Source organism: Oryzias latipes, chromosome 9 (assembly GCF_053564925.1).
Source record: "Oryzias latipes strain Hd-rR chromosome 9, Olatipes_Hd-rR_3.1".
In the NCBI taxonomy this organism is placed as follows: domain Eukaryota; kingdom Metazoa; phylum Chordata; class Actinopteri; order Beloniformes; family Adrianichthyidae; genus Oryzias; species Oryzias latipes.
In genome coordinates, this window is record NC_136245.1 from 10,017,376 (window position 1) to 10,027,614 (window position 10,239).

The window sequence follows — 10,239 nt, forward strand, 5'->3', positions numbered from 1 at the left end:
ATTGGATTTTTAAATAATTTATTTGATACAGAAAAAAAGACTTCAGCTTCTACAAACAAAACTTTTGTTTCTCACAGACCTGTTACTTCTTTAAGAAGCTCTTCTATCCTCAACGGGTTGCCTGTATTAATGTCACCTGTTTGAACTGGTTATCTGTATAAAAGACACCTGTCCATAATCTGAAACGGACCGCTGCACCATGACCAAGACCAGAGAGCTGTCAAAAGACACCAAGGGCAAGATGGTTCACCTGAACAAGACTGTGATAAACAATCTACAGTACAATGAGCAAGCAGCTTAATGAGAACAGAAATCATTGGAACTTAAAAGACAAGTTCAGTCTCCCTCAACGTAAAGCTCCTTGCAAGATCTCACCTGGTGAGGTACACAAATGATCTTGAGAACCGTGAGGAAACTACATGCGAGAACTGGACAACGACAGGAAGAAAGTTGTGACCACAGTAACAAAGGTTACTATAGTAACACACAACATCGTCATGGATTCAAATCCTGCAACAAGGCCCCCTTGCTTAAACCAGCACATGTCAAGGCCTGTCTAAAGTTTGCCAGAGACTATCTCCAGGATCCAAAGGAGGATTGGGAGAAGGTCATGCGGTCAGATGAGACCTAAATGGAACTCTTTGGAATGCTAATACCATAATTTTATTTGACACAAAGGTTAGTAAAAGTTCTCAGTTTTCAGATGTTCTGTCGATACATGGATGGGTCCCAACAACTGTTGTTATAGTTTGATGCATAGAAGAAACTAAGTACAGCAGATATTACTCATTGTTCTTAAGTCACAGTTTTCTAACATGATGAATAATACCATAATTCTAACAGCTGTTGATTTTTAACTCTCTGTTTATCCTCAAAACGCTTGGGCTGCATTTCTTTTTTCCTCTTTTTCTTTTTTTTTAGTTACATGCCCACCATGGATGTGATAGTGTGTTCTTCCTTTTCTGATTCTGCATTGACGACTGTCAGTAATCCAGTCATCACTGCAGGACTCAAAGCCCATGAAGAGACATTCAGTCATCGGCAGATTGTCTTGCAGTGTGGTGTGACTCAGAATAAGCTCAGATTGCTGTCAAATCCCATGAGAGTCTAAATGTCACCGTGTACCCTCTGCCTACTAGGCACAAAAACAAAAATGTTGCCTAAGAAAGAAAAATTAGGATCTTATAAACAGGAGAATTTGTCCACTAAGACCTGAGTTTCTTGTACCACTGTTTCGCTTCAGCAGGTTCATTGTGGAGTGAAAAAAACGAATGCTGAATCAGATTATGATTGGCAGGGCCCTCTGGCCTGACCGTCAGACCATTTAGTGTGGGGCTTTCCTCATACACATTGACAGAGAAGAGGGGAGTGGGGTGAATTAGGCCAAGAGTAAAGTGAGTACAACTGAGTGAAGACTGAGGCTGTAGCAAAATGAGGAGCGAGGCTCCAGCGATTTGCTCCGGTGTTGCTACGGGAGCTTTAATAAACACATCTATAAACTGCCTGCTTTCTTCCCTCTACCCACTGGATGGGATGGACACAGCAGAGGGTAGAGACAACCAGAATTTGAAAGTGTACAATTTCTGTTTCAACAAAAAAGCTCTCTCCGATTTCGGAGAAAATCTAATTCTACAGTTCTGGAAGAATCATTTTGACAAGGTCAGTCTGCCTGTTTAAAGAAACAGCTCTGGAACACTACTGACTCCATCCCAGGACAGGCAAATGGTGACAAAATTGTAGTTTCAAATGTCTCACCAACACATTTTTATAGGTTATCATGGTAAGTAAAAGATTTTGATGACCTGCACTGATTGGTACATTTGGATAAAAATAGTGCTTTCTGGTCTGCTAGTAATGTCAGAGAAACACAAAGTGGCTGTACCCTCTGGCTGTAAAATGTGAATGTTCTTTTAAAATAGCTAACATGACCACCACTCTGACCATGTGTGACCATCGCCAAGATAAATGGTTCTGAATATAAATTAGATTTTAAATATATTTGGAGTTCTGCTCAGAATTTTATCATATTAAAATGAAAGGGCAAAACTTGGGCTGTTCTCTTTGCAGATTAATTGTGTTATTAAATGTATTATTCAGTGATGTCGCGGATGTTAAAAAACGGAATTCCATTTGATCAACATCAACAAAAATCCTGATAATCATTGCAGAGTGACACAAAATCAAATGCATGCCAAAAATGAAAGATCAGGGGTCACTAGTTTTACCCACATCTTACTTATTTACTATTTTACCATTACCATTTTTTAAGCTTAATGGAAATACATTCTACAACTTTGGAGAGCCCTTTAAAATAGTGCCATCCATGAATGACATTTGATTTAAAATGTTTTCATGCTTTTTGTTTGGGTATGAATTGTATTTTTTAACACAACAATATTTTGATTGTTGTGTTAAAATCATCATGTCCTCCACATTACCATCAATAGGTATCACAGTAATATCTACAGTATAATAATTGATATGATAAAGTAAAGGAACACCTCTCCCTTGGGGGTATTCTATCTTAGTATGCCATGGTGCATTGGTAGAGTGGTCGACCACTGATCGGAATATCGCAGGTTTGGTTCCATGTGTTGAATAGTCCTTGGGCACGACACTGACTCCCACATTGCTCATTACAAGTTAGCACCAGTGCTAGTCAGCGGAGCCACCATCAGTGTGTGAAAATGCGTGTGCGACAAATCATGCATAAATCCTTGATCGGAATCCGATTTTTGTTTTCATTCTATAATACTGGACTTTTTTTCTGTGAAGGTTTGAACTTTAAGAGTGTGACGACAGAAAAGTGTGAAAACATCCATTACTTTTTAAGAAAAGGTTATAAAGTGGGTTGTGAGGTTGTTACTGCCTTAAAACATCTAGAATTCACCTTGTGCATTTCACCTATCACAGGTTTTTTTTTAGAATGTAACCCCAAGGTAAACGAGGGAACACTATTTTTTGTACAGGAACAGACTGGATCAAGGCACTGGATTTTTGAAAAACCAATTGCAATTCATCTATAATTATTGATTTTCAGAGCTGTACAGAGGAATGAAGACTCTATTTTTTGGTTTACTACCAGTAAATGCACTTGTCTAAATCAAGACTGTATGTACTGGATATCTATTTGTTAGTGAAACATTTTTAGCTATCTTACTTATAATTTACTGTTGCCTTTTACAGTGCTGTGATCTAAGACGGAATTGTTCTTGCAGCAGTGGATTGTCCCTGGAGTCAGGGACAGAAAGACATTAAGAGTAGAGGAGCATCAGGACTTCCATCAGATCTGCTGATAGTTAGGGCCACACCTGAAAACACATTCATAGTAATTTAGGTTTTAGCTTTTAATTGTTAACCTGTGTCAAGGGTAATAAATAAAAATGTTAGACTACAATTTTCCAAACAAATATGCCAAGTAACAAGTACTGTTGTTTCTGTACTCTAGGGAACACCATCAATAAATGATCTATTTTTTAAACTAGATCACATTTAAGACGCATCAAACCACAAATCGCATCGTACCCCCTCCCCCCCTTGCTGGGGTTAGGGACCACAGACATCAGTCCAGCAGAGGCGTGTTTTGAGCATTGCTTCTTCAAGAAGGGGACGGTTTCCTCCATCATTCATTCATCCGGATGATAATTTTTCTCTATGATTATCTTCCTCAACATATCAGAATATTTTCCGCCCGCTTCTGGGTCAGCTGATGACATTTCTCCATGCAGAGGCACAAACTTCGGTTATAGCAATTCAGGAACCAGTGGAATCTACTCTTGAAGGCTGACGGGCCGGCGAGCTTTTTATCTCTATCCCCCTTCCTGAGAAATTCCTGCAGCATCTTCTACAGACGGAAAAGTCTCATACAAGCGTCTTGATTTGTCTTAGCTTTGAACCCGAGGAGTCACGGGACTTGAAAAAAAATCAGCAACTACTGGAAACCATAAATATTAAAATGTGAAAAAGCGGGAGAACACTGCAAACAAAACAGTAGTCAGAGATAAGTCCATCAGTCCGTCTGACTTTATTAACTGCATTCACAGTAACTCTAGAAATTGTTGCAACACGCTACACATAAGAAGCCTTAACCACCTTTGCTTATAATGATGGTAACTCCAAACCCATCCTTGTTCACAACTATGCTAACACCTTTTTGGGAAAAATTAAAAAAACACAGTCCAACGTGTAGTCCACTACATGATAGCACTGTTACCATATTTACCACGACACCAAATCTTGTTTGCAACTTGTTCAAAAAATCAGATTTTGACAGAGTCCGGTGTACCTTTCAAAATTGCTTCGACATCACTAAACGGATTATAAAGCGCGTTGTTTGTTTGGAAAAAGTAAAGGCTTTTAAGTTCATCCTTTCGTGCAGGAAATACAGTCCTTTATCATGAGAAAACATGAGGGTTAAGAGCAGCTCATTTTTAAGAAATTAGATCCAAATGTGCTTTTGTTTACAGAAGGTTTCTGTGAATGTAAGTGTAAAAGAAATGCAGTAAAAGAAGATCCTTTATGGACACACAATGCCAAAAAGGTATATTCACTGCCTAAATTTCTCCCTTATTTTTTTCTGATTGTGTTGTTTTTGACCATGACCTGGAAGCTGTCTGTGTCACCTAAGTACTCCATCAATCCACTCCCTCCAGCCTGCGCATCCTGACCCCACGCACGCCTAGACACTGCAGCTGTCCTGTGCCCCTCTGGGGTCAAAGAAAACATCTCTCTGCTCATTCCTCTTTAGGCTAGCAGCTGTTAGCCCCATCTTAACACGGTCTTCATAAAGACAACCGAGAATTCAATAATGAAGGCTTAGAAACACAATGCCCAAGACAGGAAAACAGAAACACTGGTCACAGCTGATGGAGTGAACTTGCAGATATAGAATCTGCTGGGACATGCTGAGCAGTGGAAAATCCTAAGGGGAAATTCGCGAGCCACTCATCTTTGTGTGCAGCAAATTAACCCAGTTTGTCTTTAGGGCATGATTGGAAAATAACATCACAAAGAGCAATTGTAAAACAAAATGTAAATCAGATTATACACCAGCTTGTTAAGACTTCAGAAATGGATCTTTTTAAGAAAAGATGCAATCACTACTTACTCTCGCTGTTGCAGGCTCTGTGTTTATGAGTGAATGAAACACACTGCCGTCCATGTTGTGCATTGCATTTACTAAGCACTACTTGAACCTGTTTTTGCCACAGCTGTCCCAGACTGTAATGAGATAGGAGCCACATTCTGGTGTCAAGCTAATTCACTAAAGCTGCAGAACAATTCTGATAGTGACTTTGACAATCTGTGAGTCACCACTGTGGTCCTATCTTTGCATTAGCTCAAATCCCTGCCTCGAAGATCAATGAGGAGATTAAGTGTAGTCTGGGAGGTCTGCCTAGAAAAATCTAATGTCCCATGAGCTCCTGTGTGTTTTCTGTCAGTGATGTAACCTGAAATAGTCCTGCATCGTTTTCCACAGCATCTCCTCTCATTGACACACTTAAGCAGCTCTCAGTCGATTATAATTAACTGCAGTTGGTAATGGGCTCAAGAAGACTTTGGTTTGTAACCTGATCTTACAATTAGGCTTTGTCGGTTGCATAGAAATCCTGGAAGCTGGGCTCCCAGGAGACATATGGAAGAAGCGGGCCATCTTTATGGGGTTGTTGGTCTAGATTGGACCTCCTGAGAGTTTAGAGTAAAATGGCCATCCAACGGTCTTTTTCTGACATCACTTACCTTCACAAAACTTGCATGAGGCCCTCTTGGCTACTGTACAAATAAGGTAGGTTTCATTAAAATACAGAAATCCACGTAAAACAAAACACATAAAACAATTTCTCTCATTTTATAATTCTTGAATTTACATCAAGATTTTACATGTTTACTCGTCTTTAAATTTAATGGTTTCTGGCTATGGTTTCTTTATGTTTCATTTATGAAACTACAAATTATAGTAAGCCAATGAACTACCTCTTTGCTACTTTCTTCTAAGAACAGACAACATGCAGTTATGGTGATACAATTTTATTGTATCACAATAAAAAAAGTTGATCTGACATTTAAATTTGACTTCTGTGGTTGCTCTGGCTATCAAACCTAAAAAGGAACAGCATCACCATCAATTCTGTAAGGTTACAGTCGTTCAACACTTAATGTTATGCATCCGATCTTTTTACTGAAGATCGAACATCTCGTGAAATCATTGTGAACTCCCCCTGTTTTATGGAATAAGCTCCCAGCTCATGTGAGAGAGGCCGACTCAGTTTCTACATTCAAAGTTAGACTGAAAACATGCCTATTTGGACAGGCTTCTTGTCAGACTAGTTAGTATTCAGAGATTATTTAACTTAATGTTAATGTGTTTAAATTAAACTTAATAACAATAACTATTTGTTTTAAAGGCTGCTAGAAGTTGAAGCTGGGGTAACTATGGTGCTCTGGGGTTCTGTCCTCTTTTTCATCTACTTCTACCCTTCCTCTCTTTTCTATTCTTGATCATCACTTATCATTTAGTTCTCCATGCCTCTGTTTGGTGCAGTGCGATTCATGTATTGTCCCTCTTTTCCTCTCCCCTCCTGGGGAGTGGGAGTGCTTCCAGACTCCTGTTGGCTCATCCGTGCTCCTGTTCATGACCGTTTACCTCGCCATTGCTCCCGCTCCTACACCTGGCTGTGGATCCTGCCTCTAGCTCTTCTCTGGCTCGTCTCTGCTCTGTACCTGACCGAGTACCTCGTCTCTGCTCCTGCTCCTACACCTGGCTGTGGTTCCTGTCTCAGGCTCGACTCGCGGCCCTGACTGTCCCCCCCAACCACGGCTGGATGAAGCTCGTCTGCTGGACTTTATACATGTAGTTGTAGGGTTAGATAAGTTAATTCTTCTCTAAGAGTTCTGGTAAATCGCCTGTCCGTCCTGGGGGAGGATCCCTCCTTCATGTGGGCACCCCTGAGGTTTCTTCGTTTTTTCCGGAATCCGTTTTTTTAGGAGTTTTTCCTTACCGCGAAGGGGGGTCTAAGGGCAGGGATGCCAGTATAGCTTAGTCAGTTTGTTAGTTCATTTTAGTATTTTCCTATTGAACTCTTTGTATTCATGATCCTTTTGAGTTCATGTTTTGCTTTGAAGCCCATCGAGACGACTGTTGTTGTGATTTTGGGCTATACAAATAAAATTGAATTGAATTGAATTGAATTGAACTCAACCACAAGTATGGTTGTCAATGTCAACAACTATTTTTAACACAATGCTTTAAAGTTGTTGTTGTTCACCACAGCGAATCAGCTTGCACTGATTCAGACAGGTGGTTTGGCAGAGATTTTTATTCCGGATGCTCTTCCTGACACAAACCTGTATTTTATCCGGGCAGGGCACCAGCACAGAGAGACCCTTGGGCCCCTTTGTGGCTACACAGTTAGGCCGTACCACAAGGGGTAATGCAGTACTTTAAAGTGACCATATTAACCCTTGTGCTATCTTAGATGACCCCACCCTTGCATTGACGTGTTCTCCCTACCATGACAAAGGTGGATAAAGGTGGAAAGATTTCATGTAATCCATGGACACCAGTGAAGATCACAAATCATTGAAGAAAAAAGGTTCAGAGCACTGTCTTGTGGGGTCTAGATGACCCAACTCCCAATGTTAAAGTGACTAAGATAGCACAAGGGTTACAAAGGAAATCGAGATCCAGGCACAGTCGCATACTTTATTCTGGTTTGAACAATCCCCAAAGGTACTTTTTGTTGCCTTCACAAACTTCATATTTATCAAACTCAAGCATGTTTACACCCAGATCACCCAGAAAACAGGTCACTGATATTTCTGATAAACATCCCAAGGAGAGCAATCACAGAAATAATCCATGTGGAGTTACATCTGAGTCACATTGTGTGCATATGTGTGTGGTGTATTCTGGCAGTGGTGTCCTGTCAGAGTTTGCTTTGTCTGCTTCAGAATGCATGAACGAAGCTGCAGTTGAGTCGACGCAGAACAGAAGGGCTGTGGGAAAACTCAAGACAGATTTCTAGGGTGAAGGAGGACCTCGAGCAAAGCTGTGTTTTGAAGAATAACCTTGTAATTAAGGCTTGAATGGACACAAACACTGCAGTGACATCTGGGGGAAGGTATAATATGGAGGTTAGTCATTAATCAGTGGATGTTCTGTTTATGTAAACAGGATATGAATGGAATATCCGATATGTAATTCATGCAAACAATGCAGTTGGAATTTATGCTGCATGGTGAGCTATACATTGAGATTGTCAATGTAAATGCAAACACTGTTACATTGAATTTCTGACAGCTGTTAATAATAAAGCCGACAATTCATTCTTTCCTGGTTTTCACTTCTTGTCCACGTTAATCTTCTACAAATCAACATTTCAAAGATGGCTTACTGATATTTGTTGATGACGAACTTGATTTACAGCCTCAGCTTTGACTGTACAAGCGTCTCTGGGTTCTGCTGACTGTTACAAAACTCTGTTTTTAAACTCTTAAATTATTCTGCAGACAGTCATAAATCACTCTTTTGCCATTTTGTTTTTAGTCACATCTGCAGACACGCTAACTCACAAGACAAGTTAAGTCTGCTGTAAATGATTAGTGATCTACTTTTCCTGTATTTCCAGGTCAAAGTTCAGCACTGAACAGCAGCAACTGTTTAGTGGAAGGTAGACAGACAAGTCAAAAAAACAGTGAAGAAGCCACAATGAATAAGCGCAAACTATTCTGACACTCAAACTTCTCAAGACTGTTTTTACAGTGAAGGCTAATTTTAAAAAGTTTTCCCGCACTAAAAGAACATTTTATAACACATTTGGGTTTTGCAAAAGTTTAGCAATGGCTTTTGTTTGTATCGTTGAAATCATCCTCAGATGTTACCATTAAACAACCGTAAATGACCATCAGGTCTGATCAGATTACTGATCACAGCCCACATTTATAACCACAGATGTTTACTAACCTGTAAAAATACGAGGCATATTCAGAAAAAAATAACAAAATGCTTTCTTTGTTTCCATTTTGTCCTTTTATTTTGTGGTCACATCATTTAATAGTGAATGATGTTATTTAAATACACTCTTCTTTCTTGTTCCATTTTGTCTCATAAACTTTGATTTTAGAAACTTTTCTTCACCTGTTTTTGCTTTAACAAAACATCCTTTTTTTGTAAAAATAGGTGAAGAAAAGTTGTTTCCCTATCTTAGTTTTGAATGTTAGATCCCTTTAAAAAGGGAAACAGTCGTTGGTGCTTTCTAAAGTAAGTTTTTTTTTATATTAAATCAAACATGTTTTAAATTATAATACAACAAATATGATGCAAATGTAAAGATAATAACAATAATAATAGCTACAACATCAATAGTATAACAGTACTACAGGGCAGCAGTGGTTTAGGTGGTTGAGCAGGTCGGCTAATGATCGAAGTGATGGCGGCACGATCAGTTTAGATTTCCTTTTTGTTTACTTATTTAAAGTGCACCAATTTTCTTTTACTGGACAATCACATTGTACTTGTACTGAACAAGTATCACTTTAAAACTTTCATATAAATATATTTAACGTTAAGAGGTGTTTAGATTCTAAACGCATTTAGACCATTTATTGAATACATTTACTGAAAACAGTCAATTACTGACAATAACTTTAACATAAGTTTCCCAATCTATTAGGAACAAGTACAAATTTTAAAAATAATGTTTCTGAAAAAGTCAGAAGAATATCGGTAGATTTTTTTACATCTGACAGATCCCAATAGACTCTAATAATGATAATATTGGCCGATACCGATACTGGCACCGATATATCGCCCATCCTGAAGTGGTGTGTGTGGCAAGAGTTTTGAACGCGGAAGCCCGGAACAAGCATATACACACGATTACATAGACTCCATTGAAAGCAGTCACTCGAACGCATGTTTCTGAGTCTGGTGTGAGCGTAGCATTGCACTGATATTTAACACTTTACAGAATCAGTTGGAATTACATGAATTACGTGGAGACCTGTCTTTTGAAGCTGTACCTCCAAGATACTGGAATGCCCTGTCGTTAAACCCTCCGTATGGTTGAATCTGTTGGTTCTTTTAAAAAAGCTTTTTAAGACATTTTTATAAAGACTGGCTTTTAGCTAACTTTTGCTTGTTGATTCCCTTTTACTTACCTTTATTGTATTTTATCTGTGATGTTTTTCTTATGTTTTTCTTATGCACTATGTATGTTTCACAATGTGATGTGACTAGAG